Here is a 26,122-nt window from a genome sequence, read left to right on the forward strand (position 1 = left end):
GCTTAAGTAATTAGGTGAGATGTGGAACAAATAAAAATATCTAAATGATAGTTCCATTTTTCATAAAGCTTCATGCTATACTCTTTTCACCTGTAATCATCTAGAACAGGAGTTTGACTTCTGTTTTTTGGTTATAAAGTTTTATTGGAACATTATGATACATGGGCTTTAAGCAACACTTAGAGTGAACATTATGATACATGGGCTTTAAGCTACCTACAGGCATAAAGCCTGGGAGTACATAGCCATCTACTCAGAGGGATTTCAGAAGCATGCCAGGTCTGGCAATCACTTATGTAACCTGATCTTTTTAACTACATTTGTTGAGTTCTTAGTGGTTGCTGTAGGGAACACACCTTTTAACATCTTATTCTGCACCAAATTTATACTAATTTGATTCTAGTGAAGAGTGAAGAACCCTAGTTTTGTGCTATTATTCATGTATATGTAAATAGATTTGCATATGTATGTGCATATGCATACATGTTTATATACATGTATACATATATATAGCTTATAATTGCTTTGGTTTATGTTCATATAGAAATTATCTACATATACATATATACGTATACATACATAATTATGTAAACAAAATATTCATACATAGTTCTATATGAATATCCACTCATATTTAGATACTTTCAGTGCCATATGCTTTGGGACACAGTCATATAGAAAGTGTATATATGTATACATACACTCATGTATGCAAATATGTGAGTATACCTCAAAGTACCTGGCACTGGAATTATGTGAATACTGGAGGAAAATAAGAGTTAGAAGTTTACAGAGCTTGAAGCTAGTCTATGGAAACTTCTCCAGGATGCAGATATTCAAAGTTATGTGGAAAAAAAATTGGTTCTCATAATAGCTTGGTCCAAATGGAAATTCTTTCTAGTTAGAAATATACCTGATTATGCATCATATATAATTATAAATGCTTGATACACCATTTTATCAGTAGTGAATAATACACTTTGTCAATAGTGAATAATAATGCTACAGGAAATATTGATTTATCTTTCCCTTTTCTGTAAAACTTTCAATTTAAAATTTAAATTGTACTTTGTACAATTACAATCTGTAATTACACAGTTATATCAAATAAGGAAGCCATAAAGGAACACAAACTCAAAGTATAGAGGGAAAGTGTTATACAAATATTTCAGAAACTTAAATAAGTACTAGGTCATTTTTCTGGATTTTGAGTTGTTGGTAGCATTGCCAGATTTTTGGAAAATGGAAAAGATGTCACCTTTATGAGGTTAGCAGAATAGACAAATACATGTGTGGTGAGAATAGTTATTACTCTGTGCATCATGCGATATAGTTTTTCTCTTACCTGGGTACTTCTGTTACCAAAATTAAAGAATTATACATTCATTCTTTTGGGTAAACCTTTTTCCTGTGGTATAGCACATTTCCCTGGAATAAATGAAAAATTATCATTCATAACTAGGTGTCAATTATTTTATCAGATCTTTTTTTTTTTTTTGAGCAAGCAACTGTAATTTATTCCAACTATTAAATATAAACTGGTAAATGTATACTGTAATACCTGATTCATAGCTAATTTTTTTAACATTTTTATTGATTTACAATCATTTTACAATGTTGTGTCAAATTCCAGTGTTCAGCACAATTTTTCAGTCATTCATGGACATATACACACTCATTGTCACATTTTTTTCTTTGTGATTTATCATAACATTTTGTGTATATTTCCCTGTGCTATACAGTGTAATCTTGTTTATCTATTCTACAATTTTGAAATCCCAGTCTATCCCTTCCCACCCTCTACCCCCCTGGTAACCACAAGTCTGCATTCTCTGTCCATGAGTCTTTAGATTCCACATATGAGCGATCTCATATGGTATTTTTCTTTCTCTTTCTGGCTTACTTCACTTAGAATGACATTCTCTAGGAGCATTCATGTTGCTGCAAATGGCGTTATGTTGTCGGGTTTTATGGCTGAGTAGTATTCCATTGTATAAATATACCACTTCTTCTTTATCCAGTCACCTATTGATGGACATTTAGGCTGTTTCCATGTTTTGGCTATTGTAAATAGTGCTGCTATGAACATTGGAGTGCAGGTGTCATCCTGAAGTAGATTTTCTTCTGCATACAAGCCCAGGAGTGGGATTCCTGGGTCATATGGTAAGTCTATTCCTAGTCTTTTGAGGAATCTCCACACTGTTTTCCACAGTGGCTGCACCAAACTGCATTCCCACCAGCAGTGTAGGAGGGTTCCCCTTTCTCCACAGCCTCTCCAGCATTTGTCATTTTTGGATTTTGAATGACGGCCATTCTGACTGGTGTGAGGTGATATCTCATTGTAGTTTTGATTTGCATTTCTCTGATAATTAGTGATATTGAGCATTTTTTCTTGTGCCTATTGATCATTTGTATGTCTTCCTTGGAGAATTGCTTGTTTAGGTCTTCTGCCCATTTTTGGATTGGGTTGTTTGGTTGTTCCTTATTAAGTCGTATGAGCTGCTTATATATTCTGGAGATCAAGCCTTTGTCGGTTTCATTTGCAAAAGTTTTCTCCCATTCCGTAGGTTGTCTTCTTGTTTTACTTATGGTTTCCTTTGCTGTGCAGAAGCTTGTAAGTTTCATTAGGTCCCATTTGTTTATTCTTGCTTTTATTTCTTCTAGGAGAAAATTTTTGAAATGTATGTCAGATAAAGTTTTGCCTATGTTTTCCTCTAAGAGGTTTATTGTATCTTGTCTTATGTTTAAGTCTTTAATCCATTTTGAGTTGATTTTTGTATATGGTGTAAGGTAGTGTTCTAACTTCATTGTTTTACATGCTGCTGTCCAGTTTTCCCAACACCATTTGCTGAAGAGACTGTCTTTATTCCATTGTATATTCTTGCCTCCTTTGTCGAAGATTAGTTGACCAAAGGTTTGTGGGTTCATTTCTGGGCTCTCTATTCTGTTCCATTGGTCCATATGTCTGTTTTGGTACCAATACCATGCTGTCTTGATGACTGTAGCTCTATAGTATTGTCTGAAGTCTGGGAGAGTTATTCCTCCAGCCTCTTTCTTTCTCTTCAGTAATGCTTTGGCAATTCTAGGTCTTTGATGGTTCCACATAAATTTTATTATGATTTGTTCTAGTTCTGTGAAATATGTCCTAGGTAATTGGATAGGGATTGCATTAAATCTGTAGATTGCCTTGGGCAGTGTGACCATTTTAACAATATTGATTCTTCCAATCCAAGAGCATGGAATATCTTTCCATTTTTTAAAGTTTTCTTTAATTTCCTTCATCAATGGTTTATAGTTTTCTGTGTATAATTCTTTCACCTCCTTGGTTAGATTTATTCCCAGATATTTTATTACTTTGGGTGCTATTTTAAAGGGGATTGTTTCTTTACTTTCTTTTTCTGTTGATTTATCGTTAGTGTAAAGAAAGGCAACTGATTTTTGAACGTTAATTTTGTAACCTGCTACCTTGCTGAATTCTTCAATCAGCTCTAGTAGTTTTTGTGTGGACCTTTTAGGGTTTTCTATATATAGTAACATGTCATCAGCATATAATGACACTTTTACCTCTTCTTTTCCAATTTATATCTTTTATTCCCTTTTATTTCTTTCTCTTGCCTGATTGCTGTGGCTAGGACTTCCAGGACTATGTTGAATAGGAGTGGTGATAGTGGGCATCCTTGTCTTGTCCCAGATTTTAGTGGGAAGCTTTTGAGTTTTTCACCATTGAGAACTATGCTGGCTGTAGGTTTGTCATATATAGCTTTTATTATGTTGAGATATGTTCCCTCTATACCCACTTTGGCGAGAGTTTTTATCATAAATGGGTGTTGAATTTTATCAAATGCTTTTTCTGCATCAATTGAGATGATCATGTGGTTTTTGTCCTTTCTCTTGTTGATATGATGTATTACATTGATTGATTTGCGTATGTTGAACCAGCCTTGTGTCCCTGGGATGAACCCCACTTGGTCATGATGTATAATCTTTTTTATGTGTTGTTGGATTCTATTTGCTAAAATTTTGGTGAGGATTTTGGCGTCTATGTTCATCAGTGATATTGGCCTATAATTCTCTTTTTTTGTAGTGTCTTTGCCTGGTTTTGGTATCAGGGTGATGGTGACTTCATAGAATGAGTTTGGGAGTATTCCCTCCTTTTCAATCGTCTGGAAGAGTTTGAGAAGGACTGGTATGAGTTCGTCTTTATATGTTTGGTAGAATTCCCCAGTGAAGCCATCCAGTCCTGGACTTTTATTTGTAGGGAGGTTTTTAATTGCTATTTCTATTTCCTTTCTAGTGATCGGATTGTTCAAGTGTTCAGTTTCTTCTTGATTCAGTTTTGGTGGACAGTATGTTTCCAGAAACTTGTCCATGTCCTCTAGGTTATCCAGTTTGGTTCCATATAGTTTTTCATAATATTCTCGTATGATATTCTGTATTTCTGTTTTGTTTGTTGTAATTTCTCCATTTTCCTTTCTTATTTTGCTAATTTGTGCTCTCTCTTTTTTCTTCTTTGTGAGTTTGGCCAGAGGTTTGTCGATTTTATTTACTTTTTCAAAAAACCAGCTTTTGGTTTGGTTGATTTTCTATGGTCTTGTTGATCTCTATTGTATTTAATTACTCTCTGATCTTTATTATTTCCTTCCTTCTGCTGCTTTTTGGGGCTTTTTGTTCTTCTTTTTCTAATTCATTCAGGTGGTGGGTTAACTTGTTTATTTGAGATTGTTCTTCTTTTTTGAGGAAGGCCTGTATCGCTATCAACTTCCCTCTTAGCACTACCTTTGCTGTGTCCCATAGGTTTTGAGTGGTTGTGCTGTCATTATCATTTGTCTCAAGGTATTTTTTAATTTCAGCTTTGATTTCCTCATTGATCCATTGTTTTTTCAATAACATATTGTTTAATCTCCATGCTTTCCTTTTTTTCTCCTTTGTTTCTCTGTTGTTGATTTCCAGTTTCATGGCATTGTGGTCAGTAAAGATGCTTGAGATAATTTCTATCTTCTTAAATTTGTTGAGGTTTCTTTTGTGTCCAAGTACATGATCGATCCTGGAAAATGTTCCATGTGCACTTGAAAAGAATGTATATTCTATTTTTGGGGGGTGTAATGCTCTGAAAATATCCACCAAATCTAGTTTTTCTATTGTAGTATTTAATTTCTCTGTTGCCTTGTTTATTTTCTGTCTGGAAGATCTGTCTAGTGATGTTAATGCAGTGTTAAAATCTCGAACTATGATTGTATTCCCATCAATATCGCCCATTATCTCTGTTAGTAATTCTTGTATGTACTTAGGTGCTCCTATATTGGGTGCATATATATTAATGAGTGTAGTGTCTTCATCTTGTATCACTCCTTTAATCATTATATAATGTCCCTCTTTATCTTTCTTTATGGCCTTTGTTTTAAAGTCTATTTTGTCTGAAATCAGTCCTGGAACACCTGCTTTTTTGGCTTTTCCATTTGCATGGAATATCCTTTTCCATCCTTTCACTCTCAATCTATATGTGTCCTTCTCCCTAAAGTGGGTCTCTTGTATGCAGCATATTGAAGGTTCTTGCTTTATTATCCAGTCTGCCACCCTATGCCTTTTGACTGGAGCATTTAGTCCATTAACATTTACAGTAATTAATGATAGATGTGTGTTTATTGCCATTTTGAACTTATCTTTGCAGTTGAATTGGTATATCCTCTTTGTTCCTTTCTTCTTCCTTTTGTGGTTTGGTAATTTTCCTTTGTATTATCATGGATTTTATTTAATTTTTGTGACTCCCTTGTAAATTTTTGACTTGTGGTTATCCTTTTTTGTAAATCTATTAACCTATACCTGTTTTTATTAAACTGATAGTAACATGATCTCAAACCCATCCTACTGTTAAAAAAATTTAAAAAAGAAAGAAAAAAATATTCTACATTTCCCTGCCTCCCTCTCCCACTCTCAGTGATTTGTATGTCTTCTTTTATAATTTCGTGTTTTCTTTATTTGTAATTCATGAGTTACCGCCTTTCCAATTGTGAGTTTCTCATTTCTGTAGCATCCTGCTGCTTTTCTATTTAGAATAGCCCTTTCAATATTTCTTTTAGCATGGGTTTAGTGTTGCCAAACTCCTGCAGCTTTTTTTTGCCTGTGAAACTTTTTATTTCTCCTTCTATCCTAAAGGATAGCCTTGCTGGATAAAGTATCCTAGGCTGCATCTTTTTTTCATTCAGGACTTTGAATATATCTTGCCACTCCCTTCTGGCCTGTAGTGCTTGTGTAGAGAAATCAGCTGAGAGCCTTATGGGGGTTCCCTTGTAATTCACTCTTTGCTTTTCTCTTGCTGCCTTTAGAATCATTTCTTAATCCTTGACTCTGGCCATCTTGATTATGATAGGTCTTGGTGTGGGTCTATTTGGATTCTTCCTGTTTGGGACCCTCTGAGCTTCCTGTACTTGGATATCTGATTCCTTCTTTAAGTTTGGGAAGTTTTCAGTCATGATTTCTTCAAAAACCTTTTCAATCCCCTTTGATCCTTCTTCCCCTTCTGGGACCCCTATTATGCGAAGATTGGGACGCTTTATATTATCCCATAGGTCCCTTATGCTATTATCATTATTTTTTATTTGCTTATCTTGTAGTTCTTCTGAATGGGTGCTTTCTATTGCCCTGTCTTCTAGATCACTAATTCGTTCCTCTGCATTAACTAGTCGGCTTTGCACAGCTATTAGATCATTCCTCATCTCTGTCAATGAGTTTACCCATTCTGCTTGGCTCTTCTTTATAGCTTCAATTTCATTTTTGACATATTTTATCTCTCTAAGCACTATCTCTGTTAATTCCTTCAGCAATTTGATCACTCCTTTTTTGAAATCTTGATCTAGTAGGCTATCGATGTCTATTTCATTGATCTTTCTTTCAGGGGATTCCTCTTGTTCTTTTAATTGGGAAAGGTTTCTCTGCTTCTTCATCTTGCTCATACCTCTCTGGCACTGTGGTTTATGGAGTATCAGTTGTCTATTTTGGATCTTAAGGATTTTATCTATCTAATGCCTATTTATGAATAGAACTTAGGGAAAAAAAGAAAGAAATAATAAGAGAGAGAGAGAAAGATTTTTAAAAGAAGAGAGAAAGAGGGTTTGAAAACGGTGTATAATGAATAATAGAAGAGCGAGTTGAAGCAGAGTATTAATCGGATTGAGACGTCCTTTTAAAACCTTTAAAAAAAAAACGAAAAAGAAAAATAAACGGGTGGGGAGATGAATAGATGTATTTGAAGCCTGTGTCTAATCAATAACAGGACATCAAAACCCAAGAGAAATAGAAATGAATTAAGAAGTAAAAATTAAGAGAGTAATTGAAAATAGAACAGGTAAAAACAGATTTAAGAACAAAACAAAAAAGAAACAAAAAAACAAAAACAAAAACAAAAAACAAAACAAAACAAAAAAAGGGGTTGTCGGTGTTCTCCTGGAGTCTGTGTGCTTTTAATGTGAAGTCCTTCTGTCTTGTGTTGTTTTGGAAGCTCAGCTTGTTTTCATAGGCCCTCCGTTGGCGCCCTCTTCTGTGCTGCTCCCAGCACCTGTCGGCAAGCCGATCGCGCCTCCTCCTAACATGGGGTCAGATGCAGCTCTCCTCTGCTGTCGGAGGGCGGGTCACTGCCCCTCTGGATGCCGCAGTCAGATGTTGCAGACCAGCCAGGCAGGAGGGCGGGTCATGCCCCCTCCCAGCACCTCGGTCAGGGGCTGTGTTCCTGCCCGACAGACTGGGGGGGCCGCTCTCCCTCTGCCTGCGCAGCTGGTAGCTCCGCTGCTCTGTGCAGCTGCAAGCTCCGCCCTGGCCGAGCTCGGCGGGTGGGCTCGGGGAAGACCGAGGGGCAGCCTCGTCCCTGCTCTGAGCCAAGACCCAGCTCCTTGTTTGTCTTTGTGGAGCAAGTTCTCTGAGGGACCAAGATGGAAGGATCCCACCTGTCCTGGGCTGTAGGCCCGTCTCAGTCTGGCCCTTGACGCTGCTGAGCCCTTCGGTGCGGATGCAGGTTTCGCCCCTGCCCCTGCCTGGGTGCTCAGCGCCGGAGAATATGGCGGCTGTGCCTGGGCCCCGCCTCTCCTCCCCTGAAAAGTTTCCGCGGGTTTTCAGAGATGGGGGTATGCACCCTTTCCCCGAGAGCACATCAATGCTGTTTTATCCAGGGCCCAGGTTGTTCTGCCCTGTACACCCACAGCCACGGCGCCCAGCCCCTTGCAGTCCCCCGGAGCTGCCTCCGTGCAGCCGCCCCCGTCCTCCGCCCGGCTTGTGCAGCCTGGCCCTGCCCGCTGCTGCCGGCCCGCGTCTCAGGCTGGGTGTCGGGGGGACGCTCTGTGCCCGTTTAACTTAGTTCTGTCAGACAAGGGCTGCTCTGTACAGATCCGAGCCTCGTGGGCTCCCCTTCCGTCCCGCTGGCCTCTCAGTTGGAGAGGGGAGACCCAGCGAGCGAGCGCCAGTCCTCCTTTGCCGCTCCCTCCCCGCGGGACCCTTCCCGCGCTGCTTTGCCTTTTGTTCTTTCTTTTTTCCTTTTCTCCTACCAGATTTTTGGCGTCTTTATCTTTTGAAGAGGGAGATGTTCTGTCGGAGTTCCGCAGGTGCTCTGGTTGGCTGAGTGGGTCTGTAGATGTGGGTCTTGGTATATTTGTGGGAGAGGGCGGCTTACAAGCGTCCTTCTACTCCGCCATCTTGCCTCTTCTTCCCAGATCATTTGCTTTATTTATTCATTTACTGAAATTTGTTCCTTGTGGCAGGAAGAAGAGCAGGCCTATGAGCTCAGTAATGGAGAAAGGGATTGTTAGGAAATAGCAAAGAAAGTATAGGTAGAGGAGAAGTATCGACAAAGATAAATTTTACCAGCAGTAACAGTGCCTAAATCATCCTTCAGCTTTAGAAGGCTGACACCTCTCCACAGTCCTTTAAATTTGTGTAGCCTGATGAATGAAAAAAGTTTACCTTTTCTGTGCAAAATAATAATGTGCCTTGTATATTCCTAGAGTAGTTTCTAGGGAAGTCAAATTTTATTAGTAAAAACTCTATGAGTTTAATCGGTTCTCACTTTTACAGATGAAGAATTTGAGGCAAATTATTTTACTTAGGTTATCACAGCAAGCTTATGGCAAAACAAGGCTAAAAGCTGAACCCTTTTGGTTCTGGTGCAGGAGCTGAAACCCTTGGGCCTGGGGCAGGGGTACTCCTCTAGTACCTTCCCCGAAGGCTTAACCTCACTTACCTCATCCTTGCCCCTGTTTCTTCCGTTTACTAAACTGGTACAAATCTTCCTCTAAAAATTCCTTACTCCAGTTATTCCTTACTTGATAATAGTACCAAAAGTATTAGTTTATTCGCTTTAGACTCATTTTTAACTTTACAAATGTAGAAACAGGAATGCAGATGAAAAGTTGATGAGGGTTATTACTTTGGACATGGACTTTTTTAGGGTGAAAACTGCAGATTATCTAAGCTCTCTGGAGACATAATAAAAATAGACTAAATTACACTTTAGTATTTTTTCAGGCCCTCCAACTCTCCTTGGGAGAACACTTTGTTCGTTTTAAAAAGTCATATTTTTACTTCTTAGTCCTCAATCATTAAAGGAAAAGAATTGCTTATTAGGTGAAACCAGCACATAGAAAATATTAAGTGAAACTTACGATTTTGGGTGAAGAATAATTGACTACACACACATTTATATTTTTCTATTGCATATTATCAGGATGTCAAATACATCAATGTGGTATAAAAACAGAATACTAATCCAGTAATTTTAAGATTTTGAATCAGGGTACAAGGTGGGCAAAAATAAGCTATGAAACTAATTATTTGACATACATTCCAAAGTAAAACTATATAACACATTCTTATTTTTCAGAATGTTTGAAGACTATATGCTTATGCAAAACAATCTTCTCCCACTTAAAAATGTTTATAAAGTTCCCATGATACTTTCTTTTTCCATTTCAGAAATCATGACACATTCTTTTGACTATCCTTTGTGATGAAAACTCTACATTCATTGATAATGAATTAGTTTTGGAGCCATTACAGGTTTAGAGTCAAGTCCAATGAGTATTTGCTTATTAAGCTACCTAATATTATTTAGTTTCAAAACAAAGGATATTTATTTAATGGACTCTGAAAGTATTTTATTAAAGAACTTACTCTCCATGCCAAACTACAATAAATTAATAAGTTAAGAAAAACATTATTATTAAATTGAGCTGAAGGTTTGAAAATTTCTTACATTTCTAGATTCAAGATTCTAATGTCACTTTTGCTGAGAAACAGGACACACAAAACCTGATTTCATTACAGGCAAATTTATATAATAATGTACATGACTCTGTCATGAATCTTATTGTTTCCCTGATAGATTTTGTTGATACTGTTCACACTGTGTTTTGTGTTCATAATACATTCCTTTCTGAAAATGGAAGCATATTTGCATTTCATTTCAGTATTTACTAGTGTAAAATAGAAACAAAAATTCCTACATACCCTCTACGCTTTTACAGTATACCCACGAAATTTTAGGTGCCTCAAAATAGAGGAAAAATCTAAACAACAAAAATAAAACCAAAATGAAATAAATTAATCAAAAATACTACAAATACTGTTTTTCAAATAGCCTTTTGTCTGTTACTGTTAACCAACCAAAATTCAATATATGTATGATTATATATGTATATATGAATGCTATACATGTTTGCATGAAAATTATATATGTGTATATATATATATTTACTAGAGTTTTTATATATAAATTCCTTTAATGGGAGAAATTAAAAGATTATTAATAGCAGTAAGTCAGTGGTGTACAGCAAGAATTTGGATGATTTTAATCTGAAGGAGCAAATGCTTTATTACAGTCCCTTCTATTGTTTCTTCACACAATACATTTGCAGGCCTCTCTGAGTGTCTGCAATGGCTTTTGGCTGTAGATGTCTGTCATTTCTGATATATTGTGATTTCTCTCCAACTAGAGAATTTTATTCATTGCAGCGATTAAATGTTTTAAGCAAAGACAAATAATTCCCAAATTAAAGAGATGTTGTGAAAAGGATTAATAATGATGGCAAGTTATTCATATTTCAAATGATTGTAAAAATTCCAAGACTAATATTTGTGCTGAGATTTCTCAATTTTCTCTCCTCTAGGAGAAGACTCTGGGAATCTGTGTGCACATATGCATGCATATGTGTTTGTATATATGTGTGTGTGTACATTTTGCTTCCTCTTATAAATGGGCATTATTGAGGCACTAATTTATTTGTCCTTGACATTCACGTTCGATAAATGTCATTGCAAATGAGAGGTGCATGACTTTAATATTTCAGTTAAATCTCATAGGTCATGATACAGCTAAGAGACTTTGCATTTGAAAGTAGATACTCCCCTAGCATGAATGCAGATAGAAAGGAGACACATGCTTTAATAAAAAGGGAGAATTGGGAGGTGAAGTAAGGAGTCCTTTTCAGAAAAATGTATTATTTACATGGCTCTCACGGCTTTCGAAATTTATCGCACCCACTAAACACATAATGATTATTCAATATGACTAGACTTAAACATTCAAAATAACCTATTTAGATCTCCCATAATTCCCCATAAACCACATGACTAAACAACATTTAAAAAGTGAGAAAACAATAACTCAACCTTGTGAACATCACTAAAGAAACGAATAATAAATTTTCAAAGAGATTCTCTTGGGTTACTAGTACATACAGGTTTTAGTTTACCATCAGACTTTGCCTAGTTATTCCCAACTTGAAGAAGATAACAGTAGATACAGAATGAGTGCAGGAAGTCAGGAAAAAGAACTGCCAAGTACCTATGTTTTTTGATTTTGTTTCTTAGTTTTTTAACATAGCCAACAATTTCAGGATCACAACCACACATTAAGAATTGTTACAGGTTCTCTGATCCTGAGAAATATCACCTTAATAAACAATCTAACTGCATTTTTAATGTTTGTTCCTATTTTCCCCCTTCTTTAAGTTATTTCTTTAAATATTACTGAGAGTGTGTGTGTGTGCGCGCGTGCGCTTGTGTGTGTGAGTGAGAGAGAGAGAGAAATGTTGTTCTTAACTTTTTGTTTTTCTTAATTAAGCATCCATCCTAATGATGTGACTTCAGGATGATATATAGCATTTCCTCTCTAGCAACCTACTTACTACCTCTAGTCTTCCATCATTTTCTTGAGGAGCCCTAACACTGCCACAGGTAAACTTGTAGGTAGAGGCCATCTCCAGATGAAACTTTATTTTAAAAATTTAAATGATAAATTGAACTCTTTAACACAACTTGATTGCCAGTAGGAGTTAGCTAAATTTCAGCTGGATAAATTAATGCTTTTTAGAACAGAAAGACAGTTATAATGTATGCACTTTCTTTAATTCCTGATTATCACCCACCTGTTTTTATATAGCAGAAAGTAGAAAGAAGAGAGAGGTAAACAAAACAACAACAACAGCAAAAAACTTTAAAGTAAGATTATAATCTTGAATTGCTACTAAGAAAATAATATTCCACATGTTTAACATTACAGAATTAAAATTCAAATATATAGGACTGAGCATTTTGAATCAGTATACCATTTAGTTAAACTTGGTGAAAATATTTCTTTCATCTCAAATAATATATTGTATGACTTTTCTGAGCAACACACTGCCATTATTTATTTGTGTTTTACATGAATAGGAATAATTCAGTACATAATTTCTACTTTCAAGGGTGTTAACAATTTAACTAAATATGTACAGACAAAAAGTGGTTGAATAAAAATGTTCATAGGTACTTAACAATATGTGACAAACTACATCATTTAGAAAGAGGGAGAATACGTGTAAGAGGAGAACAAGATGATCACAAAAGACATGCAATTCACTGAACGATGAGCAATCACTATGAGACCACCAACCATGTCAATCTCATTCTCCTATAGCATTTTGTCAGTGTTTTTCCCATTACAGAAGATAAATTAATATGAAAAATCTGACTTCATTTCTTAGGGCTAATCTAACGATCAGAAGCTAAATTGTGTAATTATTTAAATAATTGCAGAGTTGAAGTTGGACTCATTTTCTATTTCATGGTGGCATCACCATCAGTGATATCAAAATACATAATCAGTTGTTAACAGATTACTTTGGAGGACTGCAAAGTAGTATTTATCCAAAAATTGTATACACGGCCCTTGACATTTATTGCCCAAATTGAGATTATAAAGGACTAATGATTGTTTATGTATCAACTTGACTGAACCAAGGGATGTCCAGATAGCTGGTTAAAGTTTATTTTGGAGTATATCTGTAAGGGTGTTTCAAGAAAAGATAAGCATTTAAACTGATGGACTAAAACAGATGGTCCTCCCCAATGTGGATGGTCATCATCCAGTCCATTTAGGAGCTGGATATTACAAAAAGATCAAGGAAAGTTGATTCACTCTGTGGCTGTCTGACTGAGCTGAAAGATGGTTCTTCTCCTTTCCTTAGCAATCCTGGTCCTCAGGCCTTTAGACCCAGACTGGGATCTATATCAGAAGCTTTCCAGCGTTAAAGCCTTCAGATTATACCACTGGCTTTCCTGGGTCCCCAGCTTGCAGATGGCAGATGGTGGCACTTTTCAGTCTCCATAATAAGTAAGCCAATACTTTATAATACATCTTTTCATATGTATATATCCTATCGGTTCTCTTTCTCTGGAAAACCTTAATACACGACACAAAATCGAATAGTTTGGAGGGGATTTTATGTTTATATTTTTGTTTTATTTTGTTTGGATAGAACTCTGTTTATTATCTGTTCAGGGGAGTTTCTACTGATGAACTTAATTATGGAGAAAAATGTTCTTTATCCATTCACTCCAAACTGAAAATACGGAGCTCAAAATGGGACTAGTCGTAGAATTTAACATGAGTTCTTTACAGTTGGAGAGGAACAGGAAGGGAAATTTAATGAACTTGTGTGTGGAAAACCTATAGAATAACAGAGAGATGACTGCTAGGGAGCTGGAATTCAAGTTTTTTAGGCCAAAAGGATAGGTGAAGTTTTCCTAATATTCAAACATGAACTACAGGGGGTAGAGGGACAACAAAACTGCAAGATACAATCTATGCGGAAGGCAGTACCTGAAAACAAGGTGCCAAGAAGGAAAATGGAAGTCAATATTTTTTTACTTTCTAGTAGGGAGTGGAAATTTCTTGTCAAGGAAACAATAGGTAAAACAATTCTTAAAATTGGAATGCTCTAGAAAAACATACACACAACAGCTCATGAGAGAAAATCAGTTGTGAATATATAAATAGACAATAGTGTGTGAGAACATGTCACGACAGTTATAACTTTCCTGATTCTCTCAAGACTAAATAGAGGAGAAGTGGAGATAGAAGTTTGGCAAAGAAAAATATAGAAAGATAGTCACTTTAACCAGCTATTGTAGATTTTTTGTCTACTGTAAGGTCCAAATGGAGCAGGAAGGAGAAATATAAATAACAATGGAAACTTTGGCTAAGTTTCAGGACTACATAATTGAAGTACAGTATTGAGGTTTTTAAATAAATCAGTCATAGAAATTGCATTACATACAAATGTGTTTAATACTGAAAATACGAATGTTTAAATGAGTACAATAATAAACAGTATATCACTGAGTATTACACAGCTTGTGTCACTTTGCCCCCAAAATTAAAAATAAAAACAAATTTCAACTGCATTTATCACTTTCAGTTACATTAATACATCAAAGTATAATTGTAATAAATATATCAGAGAATGCATTCCATTGTTTTCTTTTCTAGTAGGTGCACAGGTAACAGTTGCTTTTCAAACCAAAAATGGTGATGGGAGGGGAAGGGTAGGTTAATAAAGAGAATTTTTTGTTTTTAAGTATGGAGTTTCTCCATGCATTACTTTTTTAAAAAAGTGATTTCTCATTAAAAAAAATAGGCTCTAGACAATCACATAACACAAAATGTTTACAAATATATTTAGGTACACACAAACATTTTCAATGAAGTGTTCTGCATTGGGGTGAGAATGCACTGCTGTTTTGAATCTAAGAGTTAGTTTCCTGTAACAGTATTAGCACAGCTTTGCATTCTTTGAAGTCTGCTTTCTATGTCTTTATAGTAATTAAATTTTTACATTTTCTGTTTTTCCTATTTTGAATTTATTCAGGTTTTTGTCATATTATTTTAATGGTCAGATTTATGTCTCTAAAGTTCTCACCCATTGCTCTCAGCACTCTACCAAAACTGCCAAGCTTCTGACGAAGGTTTTTACAGCATACCAAATGCTGACTCTGAGATGCATGGCTTTTCCAGGTAAAATAAAAATAAATATAAGAAAACAGAATTTTTATTGGACTTGTTATAAAGAACACAGTTTCTTCTGGGAAAATTCCAGAATTAGCAAGTAATCTAATACTCAATTTTAAATAATGAACTTGGAAAGCAATGTTTTATTATTGTCTTTTAAATTATTCTAAGAATGGCTATGTTTGCCTCCATTCAGGTGGACTAAGATACTGACTATTACTAATATTCCTAGTTTTAAAAAATGTTTAATCATATATATATATATTTTTTTCCATATAGCCAGCCAATTAAATAGAACAAAATTACAATAGAATATTTTATTTTAGAGCACATCACTCCAATGAAATTTTTATATGTTGAGATGGCATTTTCGAATAGTTTCCAGTAAACAGCATTGTTAAAATCTCATAGAAAACAATTGACAATCAGCAATAAAATCAAGGTTTTATTATTTCTATAAAATTATCTGGTCCTTTTGTGACTTACCAGACGATAGCAACTTAAAAATTTCAATAGCCTAGGAAGGATAACAAACTTCCTTCGGACTCTCACATTCCATTGATCCTGCTGATAGAAGCACACACTGGTTCCTACACGGTGACATTAATCACTGTTTCACATTTTTGCTGACTTTCCTGCTGACCACGAGTGTCATAGACCAACATAATATCCACAACTGAAGGATATATCTTATATTTCTACACACTTTGCAAGCAGAAGCACTTAATGGCTTTGTTCCAGACTATCTTTTCAAGGACAATTATATAGCAAACATCCTTGGAAGACTGCAGTAACATCTTCTTTCAGTTCAAAGCACGGGGTTTCTTTAAGCTCTGTATAGGAAAGATAACATCTTCACTGGGGCAAAGATCAGGTAGGATTATTGAATGTTATATAAGATTTGGATTCTTTAAACTCAGGGTCTCTCTCCTGTTTATAACACACTGCTTGTGGGTTTTTTCTTTAGAAAAATGAACATGGTTTCTCTTACTTGCAACCAAAGTACTTCTGAATAGACTATTGATTTAGCTTCGTAAGATCTATGAAGTTATCAGGATTATTTAATCTATTTCACTGCTATGGACAGAGCCTTAGAAAGATTAAATGTTATTCTGTTTATAAAGTAAATGATCTAGGTCTTGAGCACAGATATTTTACTTTCAAAACCCAGTACTTAAAATAAATTTTGAATTTCATTGTAATAAGTAGCACATATATGAACTAGACAATTCCAAAAGTACAAAAATTAAAATCCTTTTTGTTCCTGTCACACAGCCACCTAATTTTTAACATCCAATCCAACATCTCTGCCAGTTCTTTTTTATTCAAGAGATAATTTAGATTCATTCAAGTATTTACAATTTAAATTATTTTATAATAATATTAGCACTTAATAACTCAGTTATTCACCTATCTTTTTTCACTTAATTATATATACTGATATTTGAAAAAGGGTTCATTTAGGAAGGCACTTTGGGTATTTTGAACAAAAAGGGGTTCAATAAAGAGAAGTTTGGGTTTAAAATATACAATTGCTCCACACTTTTGTTTTACCTTCTAAAGCTGGTCTCTTATAGTAAAAATTAGGCTCAAGACAACCAAATAACACAAAATTTTTTCCTTACTTTTCAGATAGATATGATTAGATTTATATGAACATTTACTGGAAAAAAAAGAAAAAAATACATATGAATTTAATGAGTACATGGCTCCCAACATTTCATGAGAGTTTCAGGTTGTTTTTAACATCAGTAGGGGATTGCCTCCCTGAGAAGTTTGAATACAAATTCTGCGCTATTGCCCTGTTACTGGGATAGATTACATCTTTATCTTAAATAAAAGTATCTGTGCCCCAGAAACGTCATATGACAAACACAAATGCATTGTGATAAATGACAACCACTTTATTAGGTCACTCAAACCATCTCTTTGTATCTTTTCAGGAAAATGAAGTTTCCTATAGTTAGAATTATAATCCATTAGTTATGAAAATAAGTTTCACATGTCTATTAAATAATTCACCATTATTGTTAGATATTGCTAGTAATGTAATGATAATATGATGCTTCTAATTTATACCATGGCCAGGTTTCCACAAATATTCAATTGTATCCTTCTAAGTAACCACTCATATTTAAAGTTTTCCACATGATCAATAAATAAAGAAATAATTAAATGAATAATTGTCAGATAAGTTACTTCTATCCCAGTCTTTCTAAGAAAACCTGGGTTTCAGTCACAGGGCTGAGGTTTAAACCTCCCTCTGTCCTGTGTGATGTAGTGTCTTACCAACTTCTGCTCAGAAGCATGGAGAAAGAGATAAGAGAGACTGGGGACTCCTGGACCTCAAGGGAAGTAGCAACACCCATTACCCATGAATTATTGGAAGAGAATGAGAAGTGAACCAGAGAAATGATGTCAATTTGATTTTTTTGCCTTTTAAGGCATGATGATGTGACCATTAGTATCTCTGGACAATTCAGCATCTAAGATTCTAAGAAAGCCGATAAATATGTTTGTGAGGAGAGGAAAAACATAATTTTTCCTGAAATGGACATATAGCAAATAAACACAGCTAACTTATGATTCATTCATGATTCAAACTTACTGCTGTTTGACTCTGAAGAATTGTATTTTTGACAATTCCATGGTGATGGTTAACCCCTGAACACTGTGATACTAATCTGTTATTCTTTGAGGAATGTAGTAAACTGTATAAGAATTTTTCCTTTGGGTCAACCGTCTTCAAAGAAAGTATACTTTATCTAGTATTGCTGCTCCTTCTTGACTGTACTTAGCCTTGGAGCATCAGGATTTATGTAGAATCTTCATTTGTTGTCCTAACCCTCTTTAGTTTTGAAACACACAAAAAAGATTGTATTTTTTCCTCACCAAAATAAGAATGAGATCTTTGATTAACTCTTCTTTGTAAGATGAAAATTGCATTGTAGTAGACACTGACCTTGAATATGGCATGAACTTCCTCTTTCAATTATAGAGACATTGCTGCAAAATAAAAATATGAAATAATGTGATTCATATTCAACCAACCTAAAACCGTAAGTTTAGGCCAAAATCAACTTACGACTCTACAAACTTTTTAATTAGTAAAAACTCTAACATTCTTTCACATTGCCTATTGACACAAAGATGTTCATTGGAGCATTTTTTAGATTAGCCTAACAAAATAGAAAAACAAAATAGAAGCTCATGGAAATGCATAACAATAGAAAATTGTTTAAATAGTATGATGTGTAGATTAATCATAAATAGAACCATAGAGGTATTTAAAATTTGTATAAATTTAATAATATTGGAAATGGCTGCATTCTCAGGTAAACTGAAAAGTTAGACTATCAAATTATGTATGAAGAATACTCTCAGTGATGTAAACTACTGTACAAAGAGGGAAATTTGCCAGAAGTCATTAACTGTGGTCACTGAGAGTTGTGGTTCTTTGGATGGATTTAATTTCTTTTACACATTTTTCTGTATTTTATAATGTGCATATTTTACTCATATAATTCGCTCTTTCAAAACTGCTTATTTTAGGCATATTTTTGAAAGCAATTCAACTGTAGGTTTTCATAAAAATTTACAAGTTAAATGATTAAGCACTTATCATTTAAAGAGGTTGTACCATGTAAAATCCTGATAATTTTATCAAGTTAAACTCCTTACTAGCAGAAGGGGGTGAACGTGCAACACCTTTTGAAAGGACAATTTAAATTTCTAAAAAATTTTGTACTATGTTCTGACATTTATTCCAGTTTTCCATTTTGATTAAGTACCCTGTTTTTCTCAGCTTTCCGACTAATCTAAAAAGAATTGATGAAAAACAGTATAGCCTTTTTTAAAAAATCACATTTAATGTATAGATTTGTCAGGTGAAGATTTGAATGAGCTTCAAATCTGCTCTTATTAACCATTCTGAAATCCACTGCATCTACAAATTAGGTTCAGTAATAACCTACTGACATCTAAGGTAAAATTCACAGTCACTGTATATGCATGTCAAAATCTATTAATACACATGAACAAAGAATTTACATAGCTTAATTAAACAAGTAGACTTTCACCAAGTTTATTTCAGATGAATGACTGTATCTAAATGGTGATAAAAGGGTTTCCATTAAAAAACTGTCATTCAAGTTATCCCCAGTATATGTCGTATTAGAGAATTTTCCTGTGGTCTGCAGTTACAACATTACATTTATACTTATGAAAGGGTTCTATACTTTTCCTACTATATTCTGCATGATTTGGGCCTAAATTCATGGTAAATTGAAACCCACAAATAACTATAAAAGACTACTTTTTACCAGATACTGAAGAAAAATGTATGTGGACACACACCTGAGGTTCATACTGATCAAATTCAAATTGGAAAGGTAGTTAAAGTAATTTAATTCATCAGTGTCTCATGACAACTGTTTTGACTATTCAACATAATTAAGCTCCTGTTGCTGAAAGTAGCCATAGAACAGCCAACAAAAACTGAAGTTAAATCTTTTGACAAGCACTTACTTTCATGTGCTAATCAGTTATTCAGTATTCATTTAGTTAATATTAACTGTGTGCATAATGTATACCATGCTAGATGCCGGAGGAGAAACAACGTAAAGCACACGATGGCCCTGCCCTCCCAGTACTTACTACTGAATGGCAGATACCTGTAACTAAAGCCATTCTCAAACTGAGCTAAATTTAGTGACAAAGGAACCATATATGTTTCTGTATGAGCAATAAGAGATTTTTGCATAGCCTTGTTGAAGTTGGTAAAACATCCTTAAGGAGGTGATGTCTTCTTTAAATCATACAGAATGTGTCAAATTGATAGTCAGGAATGGGACAATTAAGCAATTGCCAAAGCATCCCTGTCAGAGGAGAGAGCATATATTGAGATAGAGACAAATGTTTCAAGAAACTCAAAATAGGCAGAAATGGCTAAAATACAGGATGAAAGGGAAATAATAAGAAAGGAATCATCATTTTTCAATATCTACTACATTGTATAAATTTAAAGTTGTACTATGTTTGATAATTTAATATTTTAACATTTGCAAAATTAATCCTAAAAATTCACCATTTGACATTTCTTTTGTGTTTATATTCAAAACTAGACAGGATGCTGCATCACTTGCTTGTAAAAGAATTGAAGTGCAGGAAAGGTACACTGTTATACTCCTCACCCTTAGATAATTATGCTTAGAAGGTACCAAAACCAGAATTAGAAACCTGTTCATCTGACTAAACTTTGTGTTATTTCATTAAAATACCCTCTTCTGTCTCAAAAACAAAGCAAAACAAAATATAAAGTAAAGCACTCAAGCACTGGCAAGCACGCGCACACGCGCACGCACGTGCGCGCGCGCACACACACACACACACACACACACACACACACACACATTCAAATTCAAACTCAGTAGCTTTGCATTGGGTTTAAATGACACATAACTGTAACACTAGAATGTGCAGACTTCATTCCTTTCATTTCTGTAACTGAACTCGACATTTAAGCTTTCATTTCCTTGTGAAGTCATAAAGCTATTCTTGCCAATTCAAGGTCCTTAGACACTTCTGGTTTAAGTTACAGTGTACCTTGGTTAACATTGAAGTCCGAGTTCACAAACTTATCTTATACCTTCCCTTCTTCCATGGTGGACATCTAAGCCCACAGAGTTTGTACGTATCAACCTGATCTGGAGCAATATTTCTGTAACACTTAGCACTGCATTGGACTGGTGGCCTGCACCGTGGAGTGATGCCCTTCTATCTATCTAGTGTGTGTTTGACTCTGACTCTGCTTGCATCCTCAGTTGATAAGCAGATTTCCACTATGTGGTACCCCTTATCAGGGCTTGAATTCTTCTTTTGGTATGTTAAATGATAAACTGAGGCATGCTTAAAATTTTAAGAGTTTATTTGAATAAAAATCAGTTTCAGTTGGTCAATGGCAAACCAGAAGTGTTTAAGATAACTCCTCAGACAGGAGCTAGGGGAAAGATTTATACAGAGATGATTCAGAAGCAGAGAAAGGGCATTATTTGATTGGCTAAAGCTCAAAGCCCAGTTGGCTATTTGTGATTGGTTGTCCTTAGGTTTCTATTTCATAACCTTGAGGCATTTACAGAATTAGATTTTGGTTTGCTTATATCAGCCACCACAGCATTAGAGCCACCTCAGCCTGATTGCCTCCTTGTCTAATTAATTTAACATGTATGTGGCATTCCAGTGATTTTTCCTAAAAGTTTTGAAATTCCTCCACGTTTCTCAGACAGTGGGTCTCTGTAAAACTTTTCTCAATTCTGTATGTATATAATCCTCTCACTCATTCTCTATCGCTGTGGTATCATAAAGGACATGAAACTCTGCTATATGATTTGCTATTTCCCTTTTTTACAACCTTGAAAATTAGTTAACTTTGCCATGTACTTTGGGATCACTTTAAATTACCTGTGGCTTCTGTTGTTTCTGATTCACTTTGGAGATGACCTGAGTTATAGGGACTTGAAGTCTCTACAAAGTAAATAGATTTTCTTTCTTCCTCTTCTTTTGTTTAAATCCTAACCCCTAATACAGAAATGTATTTCCTCTCCATGTGGAGGTTATAAAAATAAGCTTTATGCAATCATGAACACATCTTCAATCTATATATTAACTGGTGCTCTAAAATTCCTAGGATGTGTGTGCTATTGTTCTTGCAAACCAAGGTTTTTCTATTTTAAAACACTATTTTCTCTTCTCAAGCGCCTAACTCTTAAAATTAAAATGGTAGCCTTTTTTAGTCTATGTCTCTGAGAGGCATTTGAAAAATATATTTATATGTTCAAGTGCCTTTGTTCTAAGTTGTGGCTAACAAGCTTCATAAAACAATGGACATCAATGGATTAATAATAAAGGTGAGGGCAACAGAAAAAAATTAGGAATAAAAATATTGATTATTAGCTAAAAAATTACTTTTATGTATATGCTTCATTAATATTGTTATATTTGTGATGATTGTATTACTATAGCATGTATGAGTTTATTATAACACTTTATGAAAGTTTAAGTAATCAATTAACTGTTATAATGATAATCAGATATTACCTAAAATATAAAGATACCCCTATATATGTGTATATTAATAAGACACTTTGTATAACATAACACTGTATAGTTTAAAAAAAAAACTTGGCCTTTTCCATATGCTGATGACTAATCTGATACATTATATTATACAATGCACAATTTTTAAAAATTTTGCATAGCAAAATAACTCAAATGAAGAGAAAAATTAGACCCACGTATGACCTAGAGAAAAATTGGTGCTAAATATGGATAGGCAATTTAGGTTACAGTGAATACATAATGAAATCTAAATTTATTGTCAAAAAAGCTGGAAGTAGAAATTGCTCTGGTTCATTTACTGATAAACTGAATTTTTTCCCTCTGTTTTATTTTGTTATCAATTGAAGACTTAGGAATTCTAGGAAGAGATGTGATATTCAAATAATAGGCTTGCATTTAAGCATTATTTAATTTAAATAGTAATTTAATTTAAAAAGTACATTTTTTCTTTGTTTTCTTTTAAATTTTCTAGGTGTTTTCAGGTACCATATTTTATAGCTAGTGTTGTACAGAGTTACAGCTAACTGAAACTCAAGAGGTCTGAAACAAACTATTACTGGCATGGATTTAGATGTCTATTGATGTCAGAGTCAGTATCTCTGCAATTCTTTAAGCCTGTCTTTATAAACTGTAACCTCATGGTTATGGAATATTCATTATTGTTCTAGAAGTCACATTTATATTAAAGGCAGGATAAAGTAGAAAAATATCATGTCCTAAGTATATAATCAGCAGGGCAAAAGTTTTCAGAGAACCTTTTTTCTCAGTAGATTTCTGCTTAAATCTGACAAAGTTTAGGCCAGAACTTCTAGCTCCAAAGGTGTTGGAAAAAATAGGGAAAGTGTTGTCATGATTGACTTAGTTCAATTATAATCTACTATTTGGGGACTAGAAACATTAATCAAGTTTCTATTAAAGCAAAGAATAAGGGAGAATGGATATCAAGCCAAAAACAGATTCTGCCATAAATTATCAGATTCTGCCTGCAATTAAAACAAAATTCCTCTCCTGATTTTCTAACTTGATGTGATATATCCCATTTCATGAGTGAAGAGTATGACATAAAGTTACATAATTTCTTTGATATTTTTAATTTAATGCCTTAGTGTCACTCATTCAATCCAAAGGGTTAGTCTTTGTTACACTTACATGAAAACTTAGAAACTTGATGGCCACATTTGCCACTGAAATGTCCATTGGCATGGTTAAATGATACCATCATCTAAAACAGGCTTTCCAGGAATCTGAAGACAGTGCTTACTGACCACAGGAAGCATCATGGTTTACAATGCCTCGTTTGTCATAGCAGTAGTAAGTGCAGTAGTAATGTGTGTTGTGGTACAGGAATATAAAATATTCTGTAAGTGTTATCATAAACCCATGGCATACTAAAACAAAAACTATCTGAGTTTCCAGAGCTAAAGTTCTAGTCTTTAGCTTTTTAAATTCTTAAACATATACCCATTTTCTCAATACCACCCAAATGCATGGCATTAGAGACTTCCATATACAAACAATCTTCAAAACAAATCCTTCTCTAAATTCTGGTATAAATCTTGCATCCAGACTTCTTTATATCTTTTGACACATTAGTGTTCAGTGAAATCCTCCATGTGGCATCATTAAGGGCCTCCTCAGTTTATTAAATGTAATTTCAAATCTCAGGAGTCTGGAATTGGTGTCATGATCATTTTCTTTTAAAGAGATAACTGTGTTCTTTATGCATATTGATTCACATTCTCTGTAAGATATCTATAGTTAAAACAAATTGATAAGAGGTAATAAGTAGGTGGGAGTGAACTGGCCCATCAAACTGACAAGAGCCAAGGGCAGAGTTCATTTTCAGCCAGAAAGATATGGAATATCCACACTAATTGTTAAAATATTTCTGCATTGCCTAGTGCTTTCACTATTGTATACTTGATCTCCTAGACATCTCACACTTTACCACTGCCAAGCATATAATACATTATCTCTAGATACAACATAGATTCTCCAAGACCTAACTCCACTGCTAATGGCTTATACCAACTCTGATTGGTCCTTGCTATTACCTCTGTGGTTCTAAAACATTTTGAATATTTCGCCTGGGTCCATCCCAAGCTAAAAACTGTGAAGTTATGTCTTTATTCCAGAAAAATGGAGCTAAACTTAGTCTTATGTGTGTGTAAATGAAAGGTGTTATTTTTTTCCAATAAAAAAGTGTATTTCCTGTTTTCCTTCCAGTTTTAGAAATGCTGCCAGAAATTTTAGAGTAATTACTACTATGCTCTATACTCCCTAACAGGCACCATGCTATATAGTTAAATATCCCATTGCTGAAATTATACCCAATTATTTCCCCCAAAGCAACATTTACCTAATCCAAGGGCCACAGATGGCATAATAATATGCTATTAGATGGCATCTTCCTAATAGAAAATATTTATGTATAGAAAAATATGAAAAATTAAATGCAAACAGTATGTCTCTTAAATCTCCCTATTATTTCAAAACTTAAAAAAGTGAAAGTCAACAATTATTTTCTTCATGAAAGCTAACTGGATTATGAACTCTATGTTCTAGTCTTATGAATTCTGTAAAACAGAATCTTCAAATTAACCTAGCAATTGAATTTTCCCCTACTATCTAACTTATTGTATTATTTTGCCTTCTGTATTAATCTCTGTATACTGAACTTAACATATTATTTTTGCTTAAATTTTTAAAGATGTTTATGAATTGATTTTCAAGTTCTCCCATTCTTTATTTCTGTCCTTATTGACCTGCTTTACTTCATTGATGAAATTAAAGTTATAATAGATGCCCTATGTAAACCACTGAACACTGTTAGGTTTCAATCATTGCAGTTCACACTCAAACCCCAACCTACGTTAGAAGATCTTTCTAAGGAATAGACCTCTATTTTGTTAATGTTTATTCACTGCAACAGCTAGTTCAGTGGTTTGTGCTTAGTAGAGCTTTTTACAAATTGTTAATAAATCACATATGTTTTATGCTTTTGTTTTTACTTTTTATTTTATGTTAGCAAAATAAGTGAAAAGTTTTATTATTCTAGTATAGTTACCATCAAATACAGAAATTATATGAAACACCACTTATAATTCATTATATTGCAGCAGGAACCAGACTTTAAGAGTTTATTTGAAGACTGTGATATAACATTAGTGACTATGTATAAATTTAGCATTGGCTGTTTTTTCTGTCTTCATTGAAAGAAGTGTCAAATAAGTTGATTTAGAATTTTTTTAATTCACATACTAATTTTCCACACTGGAGCTGATATGGGATTCCCTCTTTCATGTTCAATTAAAATTGAATTGAACCTATTAAATGTGGCAGCTTTTATAATTAATATAAAACATTTAATTTAGGGCTGCTCAAAGCTTTAAACAGAAATGCAGGTAGTGTAAGCTGAATCTATTCTTTTTCCTTAAGGATAAAGAAGCACTGTAGGATGCAAGCCAAGGAATATCTATTAGTCTACAAGAGGACTGGGAAGCAAAATTACTAAATTAAGATTGGGTAAATTAGACCCAAGAAGGGAAAAATCCAAGACTAAGTTCTGTTGAAAAGTAGTTTGTTACAGCAGTCCTAGGAAACTAATGCTTACATTAATATGTGCTATCTTGTGGACATTGGCTTTCAAGAGCAAGAAGAGAGCCTGCAGGTAATAAATGGTTAATGCCTAAATTA

At 34.5% G+C, this 26,122-nt stretch overlaps 1 long non-coding RNA gene across 5 annotated transcripts in view; it reads left to right on the top strand.

Moving 5' to 3' along the window:
• LOC140686569 (uncharacterized) overlaps positions 1-26,122 on the top strand; it is a 464,075-nt gene that overhangs the window by 201,042 nt on the left and 236,911 nt on the right. For 4 of the 5 annotated variants that reach the window (XR_012060402.1, XR_012060398.1, XR_012060406.1 and 1 more), the window contains exon 4: positions 13,488-13,633. The exons of the other annotated variant lie outside the window; for it this stretch is intronic. This is a non-coding gene — a long non-coding RNA (uncharacterized lncRNA). The remainder of the gene's footprint in view (positions 1-13,487; positions 13,634-26,122) is intronic. 5 annotated transcript variants of the gene reach the window in all.

The sequence above is a fragment of the Vicugna pacos genome, chromosome 2 (genome assembly GCF_048564905.1).
Source record: "Vicugna pacos chromosome 2, VicPac4, whole genome shotgun sequence".
Classification (NCBI taxonomy): domain Eukaryota; kingdom Metazoa; phylum Chordata; class Mammalia; order Artiodactyla; family Camelidae; genus Vicugna; species Vicugna pacos.